We start from the raw sequence: 24,484 nt of genomic DNA on the forward strand, positions 1-24,484 counted from the left end.
TTGAAGCTCGTCTAAAGACTGTCTTTGAAGAATACACCATTACCCATAGAAACTGCACCAGTTGGCATTTCCAACAACAATGTACAAGGATCACACTTTCTCTACATTCGCACCAATACTTATTATTTTTTATTGTTGTTGTTTTTATAGTGGATATTGCAGTGGGTTGAAGTGGTATTTCATTGTGGTTTTGATTTGTATTAACCTAATGATGTCATGTTGAGCATCTTTACATGTGCTTTGCCATCTGTGTATCTCTTTTGGAAAAATGTATATTCACATCCCTTTGCCCATTTAAAAAATGTGATTTTTAAGATATTCTAGATAGTAATTCCTTAGTGGACATATCATTTGCAATTTTATTTCATTCTACATGCTGCCTTTTCACTTTGTTGATAGTGTCCTTTTATACATCTTTACAAATAAGTGCTTTCAAATTTTTTGGAAAGAATCCAGAAGAGGGATTGCTGGGTCATATGATAGCTCGATTCTTTATTTTTTGAGGAAACGCCATATTTTCCATAATAGCTATACTATAAAAAAAAAATCCCACCATGACCACAAATTCATTTGTTTTGCCAAGAGAAGGAGGAACACATGAGGTTAATAGTTACAAAGTAAGAATTTATCAGTTGAAAAGGGTTTCTTGTGCTCTCCTCCAAATGTAGGGATTTTAAGAGTGTTTTTCTAGGTCATCAAACTAATTACTTTCAGTATTTCTTACAGAACAAGAGTAGTAAGAAAAACTAGCCAAGACCATGCAGCTGAGGGTCTAACTACCTCGACTACAAAGCAGATGCCTAGCAATGTATTTGGGGCAGTTGATGCTATGTTTGCTAAGTGAGCACCATTGAGATTTCAAGCCCATTTGGCAACTCCCATTTTTCACTGTGTTTAATACTAAAGATGGAAGTCTTGATTTTCTAGGTTTTTTTTTAATAAATGAAATTGCCTCTTTAGTGGCTCAGCTTTCCACTCTTGTTTCTTTCTCTAGTTTAATCCCAATGGAGCACTGGGGACAGTACAGTTGTTACATTTCTTGCTATGCAAATTATTGTGGCAAAAGATAGGACTTCCTACTTCCTCACAAAACTTACTCTCACTTCCCCCAATAAAAAAAGATTGTCTAACAAGTAAATAAACAGACAAGAAGGCATCATGATACACTTGAAAGAGAATGGGTTTTCCAAATTGACCAATATAGTTTGAATAACTTGATTCCTTGCTCTTCAGGCCATGTTAAAATGAGAATAATGACACTGACCTTATGGGGGTCTTGGAAAATTAAGTAATAAATATGTAAGCATAATACATACTCAATAAACATTATTTCTCATTTTCTTCAATTGCCTTGAAGGTTGTGGAGAGGATTAAATGGGGGCATGTACGCCAATAGTTCTTGTACATTTGCAAGTGAAGGAATCTGTTGAGATTTTCATAAAAGTTATGGAGTTTCTCCCTGGGAAGGGGAGAAGCCATATAGATGACAAAGATATTGAATTAATTTGGGTTCAGTTTGAGGAAATTCATGGACCTCCTGAGCATAACAATGGATTAGCAGAATAAGAACCTTTGTCATCAAACAAATGATCAATAATGTTATTTGCAATCTCCCTGCATGTTCACCTGGTCTGAACTACATATGTAATCAGGGCTGACCTTAACATACAGCAGCAATGTGATGTTAAAGACTTCAGCAAAGAGCTTGTTCTTTCCGCAGGTAAGAACTTGAGTTTAAGGTTCAGATCACTGTTCAAAGACTAGTTTGAGAACTAAACTTTGAACCTTGTCTTGAGATCAAATTGCGGACAGGGAGACCCTGGGGACATGAATGGAGAAGGAAGGAATAAAGGGACCACCTTGGAGAAAGGGTTGGAGAACAAGGTTTGAGGGTTATTGGGTTTTCTTCACCCACTCTACAATTTTAACCAAGTATTTATCTTAGCAGGTGCACAGTCTACAACTTGTGTTTAAATATTTGTTGTTTTTAAAATCAAAGTAAACATATGCCCAATTTTAAAAAAATGAAATAGCAGATATAACAGAAAACAAACCTCACAACACTTGTCTACTACAGTCAAAATCCCTTTCCCAAGAGAAAACCTCACTGGTTTTAATTCTATTATATTTCCACTTTAGACATTTTATGAACTTCTTCAAGTGGTAAGTGAGGATTTAATTTAAATTAGCTATTTAGTGGGTGGAAAGAGAGAGAAGAGAGTAAAAAGGAGAGAGAGAATGGGGGGGGGGGCGAAAGGGGAGGGAAAGAGAGAAGAGAGATAATAGTTGGAAGATACCTGTGTCCTTCTTTCGGTCTGAAAATTTTTACCTTATTATTTCTACATAAATGTGCTCCTCTTCATTTTCTTAGTTCCCTTTCTTTTAATATGAAATATTTTTAAATCAGATTCTGCATCTCCTCTTTCTCTTTCTCTCTCTAACAGGTTCTGAAAGAATAACTTGCCTCAATCTCCCACTCTCTCCTTTGAATCTTTTTATTTTTGGTAATTATGTGTTTATTTTTATTTCTGAGAGTCACTTTTCCTTTTTTTCATAGCCTCCTGTTATTGATTTACGATGTAATATTTTCACAAATCAGGAAAGTAGAGGGGTTTTTAAAAAGTTTTTTTTTGTAGTTGTTCTTCATTACAACATTTCTGTTTCCTCTCTGTCAGTTTTTATTTTTGTTTAATTTGTTCTTTTTCATTCATGCTGAACATTTTGTTGAAAATCTGGACGTCAACGTCAGTCCATATTATGAAGGAAGGATGGCTGGCGGCACACTCTATGGAAGCAGGAGTGGGGCTTGTGGCCCAACAGCACAGTGTGAAGAGCAAGGAGCCAGCCATTAATCTTGGGAAAGGAGAAAGCGGGGAGGGTCCCCAGAAGCCATAAAGGAGTCTTTATTTGGAATCCCAGCAACTACATCACCTTTCACAAATCTTCATTAGGAGGTTAGAGACTGTTCAATCTGTTCAGAAAGGAGACTTGTAGAGTTTGTTGTTGTTGTTGGCTGCTGGCTCTGCATGTGGGGAAGGGGAGGCCACGTTTGCATTCAGACCCTTAGAGAAGGCTCCTGTTTTCAGTCCAACTGCTTCGCCCTCGACTCTACCATTACCTGCTATTACCAGGTCTACAGTTTCACAGATTCTTTTGAGAAGAAAAATTTCCTCCTATGTTGTGCCTATCTGTAATACTCTTGTGTTGGACTTATTCTTTTTCCTTCAGTCATGATTGTTTTCCTATTTTGCTTTTTGTATTTGAGCATTTGTTCAAATATGTTGTCTGATGACGCTCCCTTATTCATTCTACTCTGTAGGTTAATCTGAATTGGAAATCCATTATTATAATTCACATGGGGTGCCAGGAGAGAAAGATGAGGCAAATAAGTCAGTAGAGTAAGCCATCATGATATGGAAGCCATACCTCTTATTATAATATCTGCTCTCTCCTACTGCCCAGCACCCTGATATCTTTAAGGTACCCTCAAGCAACTAATCGGAAAGAACTCTCTCTCTCATTCATGCTGCTGTGGCTCAACACCTTAACCATCCAGGACCTCTTTCTTCCCCACTGCTATATTCATATTCCATCTGTGTCCTCTGGCATGACACATCTCTCTGCCCAAAAGGGCACATCACTAGGGAGTAGTGATTTTCATATGAGTCTACATTTCTCTCAAGAATATGTATTTCTTTTGAAAACAAGGGAAGGACAGAGAATATAAGCATTTATAGCATTATCTAAATTTTTTGTTCTAAGGGATAGGGAGTGGGAAATGCTGTTAATCACTACTTTTAATGGTTGTTAACCCATCAAAAATGAAAGAATGAATTCCCCTGGAGCAATAAAACAGTAAGGTCAAGTCTTTTTATTTGCAGAGATATAAAGCCAGGTCATTGGGTAATGAAAAACAAAGGAAGAAGAGAGAGCACCTGCTTGAGGAACAATTTGGTTATAGGTATCCTCCATGGCCATAAAATTAAGCAACAGATAAAACTTTTTTGTTTGTCTGTGTTGTTGTATTTTTTAATTGAATTTATTTGAGTGACATTGGTTAATAAAATTACATAGGTTTCAAGTGTACAATTCTATAGCATACCATCTGTGCATTATACTGTGTGTTCACCACTCCAAGTCAAGTCTCGGACTTCCATCACCACTTATCTCCCCTTTACCCTCATATATTTACCACCCCCCATCTTCCCCTCTGATAATCATTATACTGTTAACTGTGTCTATGAGGTTTTTTTCACCCAGTCTCCTAAGATGACTGAATAAAGCTTTTGTTTACATTTCTTGAATAGCCATTGCATTCTTTTAGCTCACATTGCTGAAATGACTTTTGAATTTTACTCAAAGTCACGGAGATATATATCCACTTTGGTTGTCTCCCCCATCACAGTCATAAATACAAAGAGTGAAGCCAGTAAATCTGCCATTTCATAGCAAAAAACAACATCATGACAATTTAACTAATGACTCCCTCACACCACTTTTATTACACAAAGAAAGGTTTCTCTTTTTGACTGAGAAAGACATCCTTCATAGATTCTTTTTCAAAAGGGCAGAAATGTGTCCGGGTGAGAACATAACACTGAAATATATAAATCAGGCTGCTTACTCTTAATGCTTTCTATGATTACTTTCTCTCTCCCACTCTCATAATTATGCATATTTTTCTTAAATATAGTTTATAAGTGGATGACTTAACATGAGAGTTGAACTGAGTTGGTGCCAAGCATTTCAAAGGACTTCAAAGTATGGGTCTAACCAACATCTCTTTTATCTATTATCCCTTTGTTTTAGTCAAACTATTCTAGTCACTGTCCCTTAAACATGCCCTGTGCTTTCCTACTGTCATGCTTTCACGTACACTATTTTCTTTGCTTAAAAAGCTGTCCTCTCACTTATATGTCTAAAAGTTGCAGCCCCTTCTTCAAGGTCCTGTCCAGAGCCTACCTCTTGAAATCTGTTGGTGACTGATCACTTCCTCTAAAAGTATACTCCTTCCTCTACCAAATTTCTACTTCTTGTATTGTTTGTTTTATCTTATGGGTCTTGTGTATACATTATTTCTCTAGTCCTCTCGAACTGCAGTAAGATTCCTCATACTTTTGGCTTTTGTGGATCAATGCCCATTGGGATGTTTCATAGATAAGGCATGCACCAATTTTAGGAGAATTTTCAAAAAAGATTTATCACTATTTAACTTAAAAGCCTAACATTTTTTAAACTAAAAAATACGAGGCATTTTTATATCTGAGGGAGAAAAAATGTTGAAATGTTTTATCAAAATATCTATAGCTAACTAAATGACAAATAGCTCAATTCATAGATCAGTTTCCTCATCCAGTCATCTTTTCCTTTATTCTCTGTTCAAGATGAAAATGCTAGTTAACAGTTTATGGCTTTCATAGATATTTATGGACATTAGACTTGAAGATAGACCAGAATTTAGGGACAAATTCCTCACTAAAGACTTATTATAGCATTCCATTTTACTGTATGCTGATGAGCACATCTACTACAAATCTGGAAAGATGAGTGATTTACATTGGAGAGAGGAATGAAGGATTCCTAATCCAATGCTTAGTTGCATTTGGCTCTGTTCAGTATTTCTTCATATTCTATGGAAGCTTGTGTACATGGGTTTAAAATATATTCAATAATAGGTTACAGATGTTTTACATAAATGATGAAAGAAAATCATTAAGTATCAGGAAAGGATCAAAATTATGATGATTGAGCTATTTTCACCATAATTATGACTTCCTTAGAAATTTTATATGTTAGATTTTTATATGTTTAAAATTCATGATATTTCATTCCTTAAATTATATGTTCAGGATATAATAGTAATTGTTAAAATAGCTAATTATGTTGCATGATAACTTTATGCTAGGCAGCATATATGCTCTTTATATGGACAAACCTTAGGTCAATTCCTTGAGATGTATGCTACTATAAATTTTATTTACTGATAATGAAGTTGCATCATAAAGAGATTACAGGACTTGTCTAAAATCACAGAACTTGCCAGCTGGCGTTGCTCAGTGGTTGAGCATCAACCTATGAACCAGGAGATCACATGCCTGGTTTGATTTCCAATCAGGACACATACCTGGGTTGCAGCTCCATCCCCCATGTGGGACATGCAGTAGGCAGCCAATCAATGGTTCTCTCTCACTATTGATGTTTCTATCTCTTTCTCTCTCTCCCTTCCTCTCTGAAATCAATACAAACATATTTAAAAAATAAAATAAAATCACAGAACTTGTGAGTGATCCAGCTGGGTTTTAAACCCAGGAAATCTAACTATGTTTTTATTCTGGGTGGGTGACACCATTTAAGAAAGCCAGTTAGAAAAACAATTGTGGCCAAAACATTAAATTCATTAAAAATGTTTTAATACCATTCATCACTTAATAGAAATTCATGCAAGCACCACTTTCCCTAACATCAAGTGGTCTTGTGTTGTGGAAAAGCAACATTTTACATGGCTGCCATTTTCATTGCCAAAAAAGCTGAAAGGACTTGCAATCAGCAGCTTCAAATTGGTTATTTACCTCAAAACTAAGAGTATTACAAGTAATATGTTGGCCCATCACCTGTATATTTGTGAACAGGGGCAAACTTCTTTTTGACTAGTGATGCCCTTCTTTTCTATAGACATAGTTGGTTAAAATTGAGTACCAACACCAAAACAATCTATACTTTAGTGTATAAAGTGATCATTCACTAAACAAACAAAAATCTTATGTGGCACAAATTTTCACCGACAAACAAAAAGTTATGTAAAGCTTATTTCTTATATATGTATTACCTGTATGACAAACGTGGTTTGGTCAAACTTCAAAGCAAAATGTCAGCTAACAGCACATATGATAAAAATTTTTCTTTCACATAGCATGATACTGAAATCCCAAGAGGTTACATTACAGATGAATTTCACAAAGAGCTTGCCTTGTGTTGTGATTTTAGAATAGTCCACAAACTTTCTGACACTCCTCAATTCAAAAGATCAGTGCTAAGTCCCATCCTCTTGGGTGAGAAATAGACATAGTAGCTCACTTCTAACAAATAGAACATGGCAGAATAGTAGGAGGCTTCTGACTAAGTTATAAAAAACAGTATGGCTTCCTCTTTGGTCTTAAATCACTGGCTCTAGGGCAGTGGTTCTCAAGCTTCCTAATGCCGTGACCCTTTAATACAGTTCCTCATGTTGTGGTGACCCCCAATTTCATTGTTACAAATTGAACATAATTAAAGCATAGTGATTAATCACAAAAACAATATGTAATTATATATGTGTTTTCTGATGGTCTAAGGCGACCTCTGTGAAAGGGTCATTTGACCCCCAAAGGGGTCGCGACCCACAGGTTGAGAACCGCTGCTCTAGGGAAATCTAGCTGTTAATTTGTGAGAAGACTCAAACAACCTCAGGGGGAGATCCATGTGTTAAGGAATTGAGTTCTTTTAACAACCTTAAAAGAAGTGCGGTTTCTGCCAACAGTTGTGTGAGTGAGCCATCTTGGAAGCAGATTCTTCATTCCTTCTAATGACTATATCTCTGGTTGACATCTGGACTACAACTTCTTTAAAAACCATGTAAAAACCATCCAGATAAACTGTTTCTAAATTTCTGGCCAATAGAAATTATGATATTTTTTCTAATTCTTTGAAAGACGCCATTGGTATCTTGATTGGAATGCTGTTGGAATCTATAGATTGCTATGGGTAATATGGGCATTTTAATGATGTTAATTCTTCCTATCCATGAACACGGTATATGCTTCCACTTATTTGTATATTCTTCTACTTCTTTCTTCAATGTCTTATAATTTTCTGAATACAGGTCTTTGACATCCTTAGTAAAATTTATTCCTAGGTATTTTATTAATTTTCAATGCAATTGTAAATTGTAGGGAGCAGCTCTAGAGTTAAGCCTCAGATTGACCTGTGGCAGGGCCATAAACAAGTCCCAGCTTACAGGGCAGAGCCCTCTTAGCATAATTAAGCTTTATCTTATGGCCGCCCCCTTGAACATTCCTAGGTAGCTAATGGGCTGTGGGAGATGCAGCAAGGGCTGCAAAAACAAGTGAAACTCACAAGAACATTGTAACTACCTTGGAGACCACTACCTTGATTGCCTCTGACTATTAAAGCCTCCAGCTTGCTGGCGGATCCTTTTCTGTGGCCTCATCCAGGCACAGGAGATCCACCAAGTTATATTCTCTTTGTCTTTTCTTTAATCCTTCCCCGCTTCCCCCCCCCCCCCCCCCGTCCCCCTCCCAAGGCTCACTGAACCCTTGGCTGTGCTGGCACAGCACAGGAAATAGTATTGTTTTCTTAGTTTTCCTTTCTGATAGCACTGCCAGGTGCAGGTGTGTACCTGTGGAGATTTGGCAGGTCCTGCACACTGTTCCTCAGAGGAGGGGCCTTTCCCCTTCTCCAAAGTGGATCTGCTGGGGCCTCTGCTGCCTCACTTTGTCCCCAGGGCTGGTCACCACCAGTCCAGAAACCTGCCGGTCTGATGGCGACAGTGTGTGTCCCCAGTAGGGAGGTGGTGCAACTCTGACATGTAGAGGTCTGTGCACTGCCTGCCATTGGAAGTGCTTGTGTTTGCCCACTGTCCCTTTAGAAAACACCAACTTGCCAGAGATTGCTGTGCCACAGGGAGGTCACAACTTTCTCTGGCCTGGGTTGTGAGGACTGCTTTCCAGCTTGTAGTTTGTCTTTCTAGATTTCTGCATTTTTGTCCTGGGCGCAGGAAGAGCCAGCCTTTACATGAATGGCTACTGGCCCCGGGGTCACACTTAGCCCAGCAGCCTGTACCTCAAGATTATGTACACACTTACTAACGGGGCTTCTTTTTCACATCTGATCTCTAACCCATCTGGCATTTCCCTTTCAAATAACAAAAGTGCTATTTCAGATAAACACAAACAAAAATATGTGAGCAGACACAAAAAGGCACCTATTATAAGAGTCCATGCATAGGGAACGTCAGAACAGGTAACAGAGCAGAGACAGAACACAGACCAGGGGTCTCCAGGGGCAGGAGGAGTGGGGATTGAGTACTGTTGGTGCAGGGTTTCTTTTGGGGGATGGAACAGCCTCCAACTAGACGGTGGTGATGCTTGCCCAGCATCGTGACTGTACTTCAGGCTCAGGAATGGCACCATTTTAAATACAAACAATAATTTTATTTATTTATGAAATTGAATCACTCCAGGGAGAAACAAAGCATAAAAGAAGAAAGAAGAATAGAGAGAGAAAAAAAGACCCCAAAATACCCCAAATAGTAAAAACTAAAACATAAACAATTGAATAACCCCACGAAGAAAAATAAAACATAAAAAGGAAGCAAAATAGAAGGAAAAGGTCAACGAGAGGGGGTAGCACAAGTGTTGCTGAGGGGACACGGCGGGGAGCAGTCTCAGCCGGCGGCTCTGGGGCTGGCCCTGCTAGGTTTTCAGGAGGCAGCTCCTCCCCTGAGGCAGGACCCAGGGAGGGCTCCTCATCCAGGGGTGATTGGGCCTCAGTCATGTCTGCAGGTGCCTCCCAGGCCGGCCCCGGCTCTGCTGCCACCAGAGAGGCTGCTGGAGGTGGCAGGACCTCTGGAGGTGCCCACGCCTCCAGCTCCTCATCAGACTCCTCATCCGACTCCTCATCGGACTCCTCATCCGACTCCTCATCCGACTCCTCTGTATAGACTTCAGGAGTCTCCTCTGCCTCCGGTGCCGGTGCTGGGGTTGTGAGAGGAGAAAAGATCACCCACATGCCCGCTTTTCTATGTGCCCTTCCTCCCCCCAAGGACATAACAGAAGCCAGAGCCTTCCAGAGAAGCCACAGCCCAGGACCCACCACAGGACGTGCATCCCAGCTGCAGTCCAGCAGGTGGGTGTCCTGGGGCCAGGCTTTGCCCCTGGCCAGTCTCTGGGGGTGCTCCCTGTGTGCCTGGCACTGAGCCCTCCCCATAAGCTCAGATGCATCACCTCCACAACCCACTCCCACCTCCCCCTCCTTCTCACCCTCCTGGGGCTCTGCCCCCTGGGGCTGCAGGTCCTCTGGCCCAGTGTGATTCACATGGGCCTGGTGCTCCAGGTAGGCATCACACATTGGGAACCTCTTGCGGAACCTGGGCGACTGCAGGAATGAGTTGCAAAGTGCGATCCGCCTTTGCTGATTGAGCAGCTTCCAGGACGGAGGTCTGCAGAATCTGATGGCCTTCTGAGGAGGACTCCATCTCCGGGCACTAAAGGGCCCTGGCTCCCCAGAAGCACAGCTGGCCGTATGCACTGCGGGCCTGCTCTGGCCTTTAGTATGGCCAAGCTGCCCCTCAGTGGTGAAGGCGGGGCCGGGGTCTTCATCGACCACCTGCTGTTCCTCTATGACCCGAGTTGAGTTCTGCAATGACAGTGACAGGCAACCGGTCCAGAGGCCTCAAGCCCTGCCGGGGCCCTAGTCGCTGCTGCTTCTGCCCACTGGACCTTCTGCTCCCGGATCAGGCCCAGCCCTGTGTCTGCACAGACCTCCACCCAGGGGAAATGAGAGTCACCTCCAGGGCTCGGGATAGACCTCGGGCAGAGGGCGCCACCACACTCCACACCCACCCAGCCAGCCTTGACCCGGGGTGTGAACATGACTGGTCCACCAGGCTTCTGACCCCTCCCCAGCCTGTTCCTGCTCAGGGAAGCCCCTTTCTATGTGAACCCCCCTTACACTTACACACACACACACGGAGGGGACATCGGGCTGCTCAGGTGGGGTCAGAGTGGTGGCCCGGCCCGCACACAACCACCCTGGGCCTCCCTGTGTTACCTCTGGCTCCAACCGTGTCGAGGGCGACAGGGGTCTGCGCAGAGTCCTGAACCAGCGGCGACTGCTGAGGAACCTACTCTCATCGCTGCCTCTCTTGTGGCCTCGGCCTCGGGACACGGGGAGACAACAGGAAAACATGGTGTCCCATCCAGTGTCTCTGTCCGAGTGAGCCGGGAAGGGGCAGTTATAGAATGGGGCTGCCTGGTTACCAGGTTCTGTTGGGCTCCATCGTCAGGAAGTGAGGTCACCCCTGGGTCCCCCACCCCGAGCATCTCCTCAGACATGAGCCGTGACCTCACTTCCTGACGATGGGGCCCAACAGAACCTGGTAACCAGGCAGCCCCATTCTATAACTGCCCCTTCCCGGCTCACTCGGACAGAGACACTGGAGAGGACACCATGTTTTCCTGTTGTCTCCCCGTGTCCCAAGGCCGAGGCCACAAGAGAGGCAGCGATGAGAGTAGGTTCCTCAGCAGTCGCCGCTGGTTCAGGACTCTGCGCAGACCCCTGTCGCCCTCGACACGGTTGGAGCCAGAGGTAACACAGGGAGGCCCAGGGTGGTTGTGTGCGGGCCGGGCCACCACTCTGACCCCACCTGAGCAGCCCGATGTCCCCTCCGTGTGTGTGTGTGTATGTGTAAGGGGGGTTCACATAGAAAGGGGCTTCCCTGAGCAGGAACAGGCTGGGGAGGGGTCAGAAGCCTGGTGGACCAGTCATGTTCACACCCCGGGTCAAGGCTGGCTGGGTGGGTGTGGAGTGTGGTGGCGCCCTCTGCCCGAGGTCTATCCCGAGCCCTGGAGGTGACTCATTTCCCCTGGGTGGAGGTCTGTGCAGACACAGGGCTGGGCCTGATCCGGGAGCAGAAGGTCCAGTGGGCAGAAGCAGCAGCGACTAGGGCCCCGGCAGGGCTTGAGGCCTCTGGACCTGTTGCCTGTCACTGTCATTGCAGAACTCAACTTGGGTCATAGAGGATCAGCAGGTGGTCGATGAAGACCCCGGCCCCGCCATCACCACTGAGGGGCAGCTGGGCCATACTAAAGGCCAGAGCAGGCCCGCAGTGCATACGGCCAGCTGTGGTTCTGGACAACCAGGGCCCTTTAGTGCCCGGAGATGGACTCCTGCCCAGAGGTCGACCAGGTTCTGCAGACCTGCAACCTGGAATCAAAGGCAGAACGCAATTCTCAGCTCCTTCCTGGATCCACTTTTCAGCCCCCTCCTGGAGTCGCCCAGGCTCCCCAGGAGGTTCCCAGCATGTGCCTACGTGCACCACAAGGCCCATGTTAATCACACCTGGCCAGAGTACCTGGAGCCAAGGGAGGCAGAGCCCAAGGGTGAGAAGATGGGAATAGAATTGGGGGACGGGCGGGTCGAGGTGCATGTGAGCTTATAGGGAGGGCCTAAGCCAGGGCAGGCACACAGGGAGCACCCCCAGAGACTGGCCAGGGGCAAAGCTCGACCTCAGACCACCCACCTGCTGGACTGTCAGCAGGAGGACATCCTGTGGTGGGTCCTGGACTGTGGCTTTTCAGAAGGTTCTCTGGCTTGTGTTCTATTCTGGCGGGCAGGAGAGGAGGGGGCGTTGTGTGCGGGTGAAGGGCGCACAAGGAAACGCAGCAGGCATGTGGGTGATCTTTTCTCCTCTCACAACCCCAGCACCAGCACCGGAGGCAGAGGAGGCTCCTGAAGTCTATACAGAGCAGTCGGATGAGGAGTCGGATGAAGAGCTGGAGGCGTGGGCACCTCCAGAGGTCCTGCCACCTCCAGCAGCCTCTCTGGTGGCAGCAGAGCCGGGGCCGGCCTGGGAGGCACCTGCAGACATGACTGAGGCCCAATCACCCCTGGATGAGGAGCCCTCCCTGGGTCCTGCCTCAGGGGAGGAGCTGCCTCCTGAAAACCTAGCAGGGCCAGCCCCAGAGCCGCCGGCTGAGACTGCTCCCCGCCGTGTCCCCTCAGCAACACTTGTGCTACCCCCTCTCGTTGACCTTTTCCTTCTATTTTGCTTCCTTTTTATGTTTTATTTTTCTTCATGGGGTTATTCAATTGTTTATCTTTTAGTTTTTACTATTTGGGGTATTTTGGGGTCTTTTTTCCTCTCTCTATTCTTCTTTCTTCTTTTATGCTTTGTTTCTCCCTGGGGTGATTCAGTTTCATAAATAAATAAAATTATTGTTTGTATTTAAAATGGTGCCATTCCTGAGCCTGAAGTACAGTCACGATGCTGGGCAAGCATCACCACCGTCTAGTTGGAGGCTGTTCCATCCCCCAAAAGAAACCCTGCACCAACAGTACTCAATCCCCACTCCTCCTGCCCCTGGAGACCCCTGGTCTGTGTTCTGTCTCTGCTCTGTTACCTGTTCTGACGTTCCCTACACATGGACTCTTATAATAGGTGCCTTTTTGTGTCTGTTCACATATTTTTGTTTGTGTTTATCTGAAATAGCACTTTTGTTATTTGAAAGGGAAATGCCAGATGGGTTAGAGATCAGATGTGAAAAAGAAGCCCCGTTAGTAAGTGTGTGCATAATCTTGAGGTAGAGGCTGCTGGGCTAAGTGTGACCCCGGGGCCAGTAGCCATTCATGTAAAGGCTGGCTCTTCCTGCGCCCAGGACAAAACTAGAAAGACAAACTACAAGCTGGAAAGCAGTCCTCACAACCCAGGCCACAGAAAGTTGTGACCACCCTGTGGCCCAGCAAACATTAACTTGAAATAACAGGCCTAACTGTAAGTGATACAATTGTAAAACGTCTAGATAAAAACAGGAAAATTTTTGAGACTATAGGTTGAAGAGAGAATCCTTAAGTAGGGCATAAAACAAGAAATTTAAATTATCAATTGCACTTCATAATAAAAAATTATAAATTGTACTTAAAAAATATTAAAAACTTTTATTTATTTATTTATTTATTTATTTATTTATTTAATGTCTATTTATTTACATATGTCTCATTTTTCATGTATTGACGCGCCCCCCCCCCCAGCCATTTCCACCCCAGGCAAGTCCTCACTGCCCCTGTGTCTGTGTCTATTACTAATTATACTAATATGCATGCATACAAGTCCTTTGGTTGCTCTCCAACAGGCCCCCGTCCCCTGCCATTTGTCTCTGGATCTATTCTTATTCATCAAATTATGTTGATCATTATATCCCACATATGAGTGAAATCATGTTATATTTATCTTTCTCCGACTGGCTTATTTTGCTTAGCATAATGCTTTCCAGTTTCATCTGTGCTGTTGCATATGGTAAAAGTTCCTTTTTTATAGCTGCGTAGTATTCTATTGTGTAGATGTACCACAGTTTTTTAATCCACTCATCTGCTAATGGGCACTTAGGCTGTTTCCAAATCTTAGCTATTGTAAATGGTGCCACAATGAACATAAAGGTGCATATATCCTTTCTGATTGGTGTTTCCAGTTTCTTGGAATATAGTCCCAGAAGTGGGATTACTGGGTCAAATGGGAGTTCCATTTTTAACTTTTGGAGGAAACTCCATACTGTTCTCCACAGTGGCTGCACCAGTCTGCAATCCCACCAGCAGTGCAGGAGGGTTGCTTTTCCTCCACATCTTCACCAGCACTTGTAGTTTGTTGATTTACTGATGATAGTCATTCTGACAGGTGTGAGATGGTATCTCATTGCTTTCATTTGCATCTCTGGGATGATTAGTGACTTTGAGCATGAAAAACTTTTATTATTTAAAACACACTGTTAAGAAAATTAAAAGGCAAGCCACATACTGGGAGGAAATATATGCAGTGTATAAATCTGATCATAAAATTGTATCCACACTATATAAAGAACACTTAATACTCAATAAAAAGAAGAGTAACAACCAATTAAAACACAGGCAGTGTATTTTAACAGAAACTTCACCAGTCAGTGATGAAAAGGAACAAATTATTGATGCATATAATTATGGATGAATCACAAAATAATTATGTTAAGTTAAAAAAGCCAGGGCCAAAAGATGATATGACTCAATTGATATGAAATTCTAGAAAAGGCAAAGCCATATTACTAATCAACCAGTAGTTGTCAGAGCCTGGGAAGGTGAGGAGGAAGGGAATTGACTGCAAGGGAGTATAAAGGAATTATCTGGGGTGATGCAAATGTTCTACATGTTTACAGTACTGGTAGTTACACAACTGCATACATTTGTCAGAACAAATCGAAGTTCAGATTTAAAATTAGTAAATTTTATTTTATATAAATCCTATTTTAATAAAGCTTATTTAACAAACTGGACAGGAAACATATTACTCTGGCCAAGATGAATGCCATCTGGTGAGAAAGTATGAAATCTAAAAGCACAATAGAATGTTATGGAAAAAATTATGATTAATCTTATGGTATAAATCTGTGAAAAATTTGTGGATAAAATTGATATTTTTCTTTGAGTCTAACAAACCATTTGTAGACCCACTTGACATGATAACCTACAGTGATTTTTAACCCTTTTCATCCCATGGCACACATAAAGTAATATATTCTGCAGCACACCAAAAAAAATGTTGTATTTTTTGCTGGTCTGACAAAAAATAGGTACAATTTGAACTGATTTACAAAAAGAAAATAGTAATTACACTTACCCTTTTGGCTTCAAAGTGACTTTTAAAAATCATGTGCCTATACTTGTATATAAGGATTTCTGTACCACAAATGAACCAATCAGGCACCAACTTATTATGCAATGTGACCAATAAGATGCAATTTTATGTATTTATGATTCAAGACAGGGCATTTCCACTGGTAGGCTATTGTTGTGTTGGTTTTTGTCTTTTTTTTTTTTTTTTTTGACAACCTAAGGGAAAAAATGTCAGTGCTCCTGACTAGTCAGGTTCTGCATGTTTTAAAAATTCTTGTGGCACACCGGTTGAAAATCACTAGTTTATCCGATTTCCTTGCTTTTTACCTAATGTGTTTTTCTAGTTCAGAATCCCATCCAGATTTACCACATCACATTTACTTGTCATGTCTCCTGAGGCTCCTTTTGGCTATAACAGTTTCTCAGACTTTTCTTATTTTTTATTCTTTCTTTCTTTTTCTTTTTCTTTTTCTTTTTTTCCCAGCACTTCCTTACTTTCTATCACTATAAGGTATTCTAGGTTCATCTTATATATTTCCTACTCTAGTCCCATCATGAGCAATTTCTATAAGGAGCTCTGATTCCTTTTATTGGAGAATGGTATTAGAAACAAAGATAGGGGTTCTAGGTATACTTGTTGCTAGGACACTATTGCTTCTAAGGTCTCTTAACTGACAGAGAAAGGACTATATGTGTATATACTAAGCCATGTATAAACACACATCTACTAGTATAAGTCTTTTCACATGTAACCATCTGTATCAATATTAAGTTAAATATGAGTGCATACTGATTTCTCCAACTCAAATCTCTTAATAGTTGGAACATGCTAGCCTTCTCCCTTGCTTAACTGTAGATTCCCACTCTAACACTGATAAAACTGGCTCGCACTATCAGCTTCTTTCATCATATTACTTTATTTTAAAAAGAGGAAATCTGTAATATTTTCAACAATAAAGATACATATAAAAAATAAAATACAGCATATGTGTCGCAGTATCAGAATTGTTAAGCCACTTCCTCATGGGAAACAACTTTATCAAGTAGAATGCAGTGCTTAAATAGTTTCTTTTGCTTTCAGTCTTACAGACACCACTCATTTCCAAAGTTACTTAGGTCAGCAGCTCCCTCCCACTTCCTTCAGTGAGGTTGGTTCATACATTTGTTAGATTACCTTGTCATAGTCTGCATTCCTTCCTAAAATCCCTGACATCCTAAATGATTTTTTAAAGGTTTCACAGATTAAAGTTTACTTGGTGCTGTAAAGTTCTATGGGTTTTGACAAATGTATAATGTCAGGTGTCTGCCATTACAGTAAAATACAGAATAGATTTACTAACCTGAAATTCTCCTGTGCTTCACCTACTCAATCCTCCCCTCTTTTTCCACAAACCCCTGGCAAACACTAATCTTTTTGCTGTCTTTATAATTATATCATTTACACATTGTCATATAATTGCAATCATCGAATACATAGCCCTTTAAGACTGAATTCTTGCAATCAGCAATGTGCATTTTAGGTTTATCCTGTTTGTTTGTTTTTTTGGGGGGGGGGTCGGGGGTGGAGAAGGCTTGATAGATTATTTGTTTTTTATTGATTAACATATTCCACTGAGTGGATGTACCACACTCGGTACATCCTATTAAAGGACATCTTAGCTGCTTCTATTTTGGGGCAATTACACTCCCATAAACAATGTGTTAAGGTTTGATTTTCCACAACCACAACACTACTATTGTCATGCTGAAAATACTAAATTAACTGAACATATACATACTAGATGCTGAGAGTGCCAACCATCTTCCCTACCTGGATTCCAGAATTCTTCCATCAAGGCTTTTATTGTGTAGGCAGGATACTGAAAGTGCTTTCTCTGGAGAATATAAAAAGGATCCAAGAGAAATAATGTCAACATTAAGGATTCCCCAATACAGTGGGTCCAGTCAGGTCACCTTTGGTGAAACTCACAGTCCACAAACTCCACCTAAACTTCTGCAATCTCTCCTTTATCATTTGTATAGTTTTGAGTACATGCAATCTCAGTGAGTTTTTAGTCTCTTGTTTTAATATAAGGAGATAAAGATCACAAAAATTCAGAGGAAAGCCTCTAACATGAAAGGTAGACACCAACTAAACAAATACAAAAGGCAATTTGAAATACACACTGAAATAAGAAAACTTAAATATCCCTTTCCTTAATAACCTCAGAGATAAAAATATACTATAACCACAAAAAGAGAACAGCATGTTGTAAAAAAAATTCAAAGAACAAAACTAGTTTTAGTAATAAAAAATTATAGCAGAAATAAAAAATACCTTAATAGAAAGCCTGAAAAGATGATAAAAAAAGAAACACACAGTAGAGAACGTATAAAAATATTAGAGCACCAATATAGGAAGTTTATAAGTTCCAGCTCCAGATGAGAGAATAGAAAAGACAGAGGAAAGGGTATCACCAAAGGTTCTATTTCTGAAAAATTTCCAGAATTAGAACATCAACTTTCAGCTTAAAGGTGTTCATAGACAACCCAGCTTAATGAATAAAAATAGACCCATAACAAAGTAATAGTGAAATTTAAAAACACTGAAGGTAAAGTACAGGTCCGAAAATATTCCAGGTAAGAAAACAAATTAGGTCCCACATACATAATTAGTAATCAATATAGTTTTGAATTTCTCAAGAATAGTAGAGAAAAGTAGAAGAAAATAGAAAATGCCTTGAAAATTCTAAAGAAAAATTATTTCCAACACAGAATTATATACCCAGTTGAACATTAATCAAGTTGCAGGATAGAATAAACAATACTTTCAGATATGCAGAGCCTTAAGTAATTTATGTACTATGCAGGATTTATCAATAAGCTCCTAGAAGAAGGGCTCTACCAAAATAAGAGAATACATCAAGTAGTGAGAAGCACAGGGTACAGGAAACAGAATAGTGCACACAGGAGAAAGGTGGAGAGAGTACTCTGATGATAGTGAAAGGAGATCAAAGTTGAAGAGCTTTTAAGTAGTTACTAGGCAGCTAATCTAGCTGGAGCATGTCAGAAGGCTCCAGGAGATAATTTTCCAAGAAAACGAAACTGATAGAATGTGTGGTGTGCAACTGGTTGAGAGCATATTTAGACAGTTGGAAGAAAGTTTGGGCTTTAAATGGTGATAAATGTATTCAAAACTATACAAATGATAAAGGGGAAAAATTATTAACTCCACACAAAGAAAAAAGAACCTATTATAGTTTCTTAGATGTGAATACATTTGTACAGTCATAGTAAACACTAAATGTCACTCTAATAAATTGTGATAAAACTTTCTCCATTCAGAGGATAGTGGAAGAAGAAGAGTGTAAGTGTGATAGAGCTAAAGTTAAAATGAAAACTATGTCTTCATATTCCTAAGTCAGAAAGAAGGAAAACTATATTTTATTTTAAAAAATCTTCATTGTTGAAAGTGTTACATATGTCCCTCTTATTCCCTCGTTGACCCCTTCTAGCCTGCCCCTACTCCCTGCCCCCAGGCCTTCACCACCTATTGTCTGTGTCCATAGGATATGCATATATGCATAAAGTTCTTTGGTTGATCTCCTCCCACCCACCCACCCATGCTTTCCTTCTAAGATAGGAAACTATCTTTTAAAAATCAACAATTATTGAAACAAACATATTTTTTTAGACATACGGAGGTAAACTGTGAAAGGATCAGCAAAACAAGTTGAAAATTTGAAGTTTGCCTTTAGGGAAGGCCCATTTGAGGGGTTGAAACTGCTACTTTTGGTAACAAACTTAAAGAAAAAAGAATGGAGCCCTAGCCAGTTTGGCTCAGTGGATAGAGCATTGGCCTGTGGACTGAAGGGTCCCAGGTTCGATTCCAGTCAAGGGTACATGACCAGGTTGTGGGCTCAATCCCCAGTAGGGGGTCTGCAGGAGGAAGCCAATCAATGATTCTCTCTCATCACTGATGTTTCTATCTCTCTTTTCCTCTCCCTTCCTCTCTGAAATGGAATGGAATTTTATACTGTACATAAATAAAATTTTGATAAACATAGAAAGTAAAACTTTATTCAAGTACTATACACTGAGTCAGAAGTTGGCTGATTCAGGATGGAATCACTAATGTTCCTTCTCCCCCACACCCTCCTTACCCAACATACAGTTCTTTGTATGAATTGGTAGCATGCACAATTTTGCTTTGACTAAAGGAAAAGTGAGCAAAGTGGTTCATTTGTTTTTGTAAGAGGGAGGATGATGATAGAATAAAGAAAACACAGAAGACTCCAGCATCACATAGCCCTTCTCTGCTTGCCCTTCTCTGCTTGCCCTCTGGGTCTCAGCTGCTTTCCATGTTTAAAGAGCAATTACATCAAATGATGAAGAAGCTTCTTTCATCAAAGCCTTTTTAAGCCCTAACCTGTTTGGCTCAGTGGATAGAACGTCGGCCTGCGGACTGAAGGGTCCCAGGTTCGATTCCGGTCAAGGGCATGTACCTTGGTTGCGGGCACATCCCCAGTAGGAGGTGTGCAGGAGGCAGCTGATTGATGTTTCTCTCTCATCGATGTTTCTAACTCTCTATCCCTCTCTCTTCCTCTCTGTAAAAAAATCAATAAAATATATTTTAAAAAAAAGACTTTTTAACATTCTTGTCCAAATTGTTCTGCTTTAGAACCCAGGTCACAAAGTGCACCTCAGAATTGAGAAATGGATCATTCTCCTCAGTTCTCTACAGAACTAAGTTCTACTGGTTTGAAGCAATTCAACGAGGTACCCTTAACACATCATCAACCTTATGTAGAGTACCAAGTAATGAGGAGATTACTAGGAAGGTTAGCATAGTTTAACTAGCTGGAGCAGAGCTAAAGGGAAAGAATATGGCAGATGTTACTCTGTATTTGCAGCAAAGATGCAATGTCTTTAACATTTGTGTCACTGCTTGGGTACCCCCAGAAAGTAGAGCTAAAATCAAGGGCTCATGTGTAGTCAGTTTATTCTAGAAAGTAATCCCAAGGAACAGGAGTGAGGGACTAGAAAAATAGAGTAGGGAAGGAGGAAAAGCCCATACAAAAATGTTTTACTGAGCTGATCACCAATTGGTCATTGAGGCTTCATTCTACTGGGAATTTCTGAAAAGTCATGTAAAATTCTCCTCAGAATTACGCATTTTAGGGATCATGGAAGAAGGAGGGCATGACTTTCATTCCCCTTGGCCCAAGTTTTACAATGAGAGTGTCTTCCCTTGGGTAGTCTGCTGAGAACCAGAGAAATATACGACAGGAAAAAAGGTAATCCTGGTGCAGCCAAGGCTACATGCTCTTAGGTTATACCTGCAAAGGTGGTTCTTACAGTAATGACTGGACCAAAATGTCTAGAGAATATGAAGTGGGGCATAAGGGGTATTTGCAGGTCTGATCACTCTTACATGGATTCTAGAAATACTTGGGAGATAGGATTCTTTGAAAAGCAGTCCTATATGAGCTAGTAGATAAGAATAACACTGGAATTTGGAGTGCTATTGTTAAAGTGATATTATTTATATTTTCAGGCTGCTCAAGATTGAATTATTTGGTTTACATTTATATTTGTATTTTAATGAGGGCTTGACCCCAAAAGGATGCTGGGAAAAGTAGTTTGGAGATGAGCAGTGGTTCTCTCACATACAGAACTACACCAGAGGTGAGCTCATCTTGCAAGTATGACCTTCCACCTACAGAAATCTTTTGAAAAGAAACAAAAACAAAAACAAATAAACTTCATTTCTCCACTTGTGAACAGAGACCATGAATTTTTAATAGAAAATAGAAGTGAACTGGACAGGTTGAGCAGAGCCTCCAAAAAGCCTTAACTCGTGGCAAAGAACTTGGCACTTACTGTGGAATGTTGATTTTTCTCACCTAGTATTTCTGGTTAGTTAAACTAACCCTATTATGATATTGATTGAATGGGAGACTGTAGGAGGCACTAGAGCAATCAATTGTAGCCAAAGTAAGGCTGATCATGTAGCTGATGAGGCAACTTTTCATACTATCCTCACATTGCTATAGAACCTGGGCATATGCCTCTAGGATCACAGGGAGACTTTAAAACGGCTTTTCACTCTAGGGGACCTAGCTATGTCAGGAGTCATTTCTGAGCTAGTCAAAATAAACGTTATAGTGTGCAATGCTTCCTAATAGTAGATACTTCTTACAAATGAGTCAGAAAAATGTTGAGACATTACCATCTATAATCTCTCCTTATTTTACACTCATCCTACTCTATGCTCAAGCAAGTATCACAGCTGGCTCTGTGAACATTACCTCAAAGGAAGGTTGTGTGTGTGTTTGTGCACACACACATGTATAAGGGATAATTCTTACAGGAAATAGGAGTAGTCTATAAGAGTCTTTGCAGATGTAATTAATTAACATGAATAATACTGGATTCAGGTGGTCCTTAATCCAAATAGTTGTGTCCTTATAAGAAGAGAACTTAGAGACAAAGAGACACACAGAGAGGAAAGACAGCCATGTGGAAGACAAAGGTAGAAATTAGAGTAATGCAGCTGCAAGCCAAGGAACACCGAAGGTTGCTGGCATCCGCCAGAAGCTGGAAGAGACAAGAAAGCACCAACAAAAGAGGCAAATAAGGAGAGAGACAAATTTATGAATTCTAACAGCAGAGAAGAACTATACTCATGTATTAGGGTTTTCCAGAGAAACAGAATCAACAGGATGGATGGATAGACATATAGATATATTTATTATAAGGAACTGGCTCATGCAATCATGGAGGCTGACAACTCCCAAGATCTTCAGTCAAAAGCCAGAGACCCAGGAAGAGCTGATGTTTCAGGACAAGTCCAAAGGCAGGTAAAAACCCAATGTCCCAGCTTGAAAGCAGTTAAGAGGGTCAGCCTTCTCATTCTCTTCTGGTCTTCAACTGATTAGATAGGGTTACCACATTAGGGAGGGCAATCTGCTTAGCTTAGTCTGCCAATTCAAATGATAATCTCATGCAGAAACACCCTTACACACCCAGAATAATATCTGAACAAATGCCTGAACACCCTGTGGCCCAGTCAAATTGACAGTTAAGAGGAAACATCACAATCCTGCTCTTTGCAGAACTAACATGGAGATAACAAGTCCCTGGGTAGCAAAGCCCAGCACAGAATGCAGCAGATGGGATGCTTATCCAAGAGGCCTATGTGCAAGCATGGCCAGGAAACTACAGAGAGCTTTTGTACTGAAGGGTTGGTATGGTTCAACAGGGCAAAACAAGGACATAATAATCAAGGACATCCCACATCTCTTCTGCAAAACTTTGGCAATACAGGTGCCTCCAAAACCTTGACATGACCCTCACTGAAGTTAAATTTTTCATAAGCCCAGCACATGAGAGCTGAATTAAATCAGTTAGTTCCTAGAATATAAAGAGATGACATAGTTCTCACATACTTGTGTTATATTTTCTCTCTAGAGCAGTGGTTCTCAACCTGTGGGTAGCGACCCCTTGGGGGTTGAATGACCCTTTCACAGGGGTCGTATAAGACCATTGGAAAACACATATATAATTACATATTGTTTTTGTGATTAATCACTATGCTTTATGTTCAATTTGTAACAACAAAAATGCATCCTGCATATCAGATATTTACATTATGATTCATAACAGTAGCAAAATTACAGTTATGAAGTAGCAATGAAAATAATTTTATGGTTGGGGGTCACCACAACATGAAGAATTGTATTAAAGGGTCGCGGCATTAGGAAGGTTGAGAACCACTGCTGTAGAGCAACCTCTGGCAAAATGAAATGGAACAGGCCAACCCAAAACATGCCTGAAATCAGTTAAAAGCCCTGCCACATAGAACCTGTTATAGTGAGTTAGACACCTGGACATCCATTTTTCAAGAAATAGAAGTTTCTCTGCACAACCCACAGCTCTGATTATGCACAAGACTACCGACGAGCATCTCTAGCTCTGTTTATTCTAATGGAAGGATTTTCTGCTGCCACTGCCAAAACCACCCAAGAAATAAGTCCGTCAGACAATAGAGAGGAAAGCTCTTGGGATATGTACCTCCAATGCTAAAACCCTCTAGGCGCTAAGTGCACCAAACTCACTATATTGTGATGAAGCCTCTTTATAATGATTTCCCAGGAAATCAACCTATCAGAATGTAAAAAGTAGAAAAATGTCTAGCCAGAGCCATGTAACAGGATAACTGTCAAAATGCAGGCACATAAAGATGAGAAGGCCAGCCCCAGCCAGTTGCTCAGTGGTTAGAGCATTGGCCCTGAAGGGCTGAGGGTTTGATTCTGGTCAAGGGCATGCACCTTGGTTGCAGGCTCAATCCCCAGTCCCAATCAGGGCATGTGTGGGAGGCAACCAATAGATGTGTCTCTCTCACATCGATGTCTTTACCCCTCTCTTCCACTCTCTCTGTCTTTACCCCTCTCTTCCACTTTCTCTAAAAATCAATGGAAAAAAATACCATTGGGTAAGGATTAACAATCAAACAAATTAGGAGGCCAGGGGGTTAGGTACTAAGACTCAGTTACTGCTGCACTGATTCAGTCATGAAGAGCAGCTTGAGGACTAAAAAGCATGAAGACGTGGTGCTTCTGGAAACCCTGCAGGCAGAAAGGAAGCTTTAAGTGAGTGGCTGCTTTTCTGGATAACTTTTGCCCCTATCAATGTTGTGGGGGCCCTGGAAAAATCCAGGCTTTGGTGTTAGCAAGGCTGGGGCTTGAATTCTTACCCTGTCACTTATTGGAACCCTGGGTGAATTATTTAACCTTTTAATTCTTAAAAATAATAGTTTTTGGATTCACATCTTCCTCTTGATTTCTAATTATGATCTTATGCCCTGGCAGGAGAAAGTCACTTCTGGAGGATTTTCCAAAAATGACACAGCTCTCCAGCCAATCAGCAATTACTAAACTGCCTGCTGTTTAAACAGCAACTTGCTCTTTAGAAAGGACATTAATTAAGCAATTACTTAATGCACGAGTGAATGCAAATAAATAAAAGAGAGCAGGACATGCATGAATGAGAGACAGCGTAGGGGAAATAGCATAGAGAAGCATTTACT

This window comes from Myotis nattereri (assembly GCF_964212035.1).
Source record: "Myotis nattereri genome assembly, chromosome: 12".
NCBI classification, from domain to species: Eukaryota; Metazoa; Chordata; class Mammalia; order Chiroptera; family Vespertilionidae; genus Myotis; species Myotis nattereri.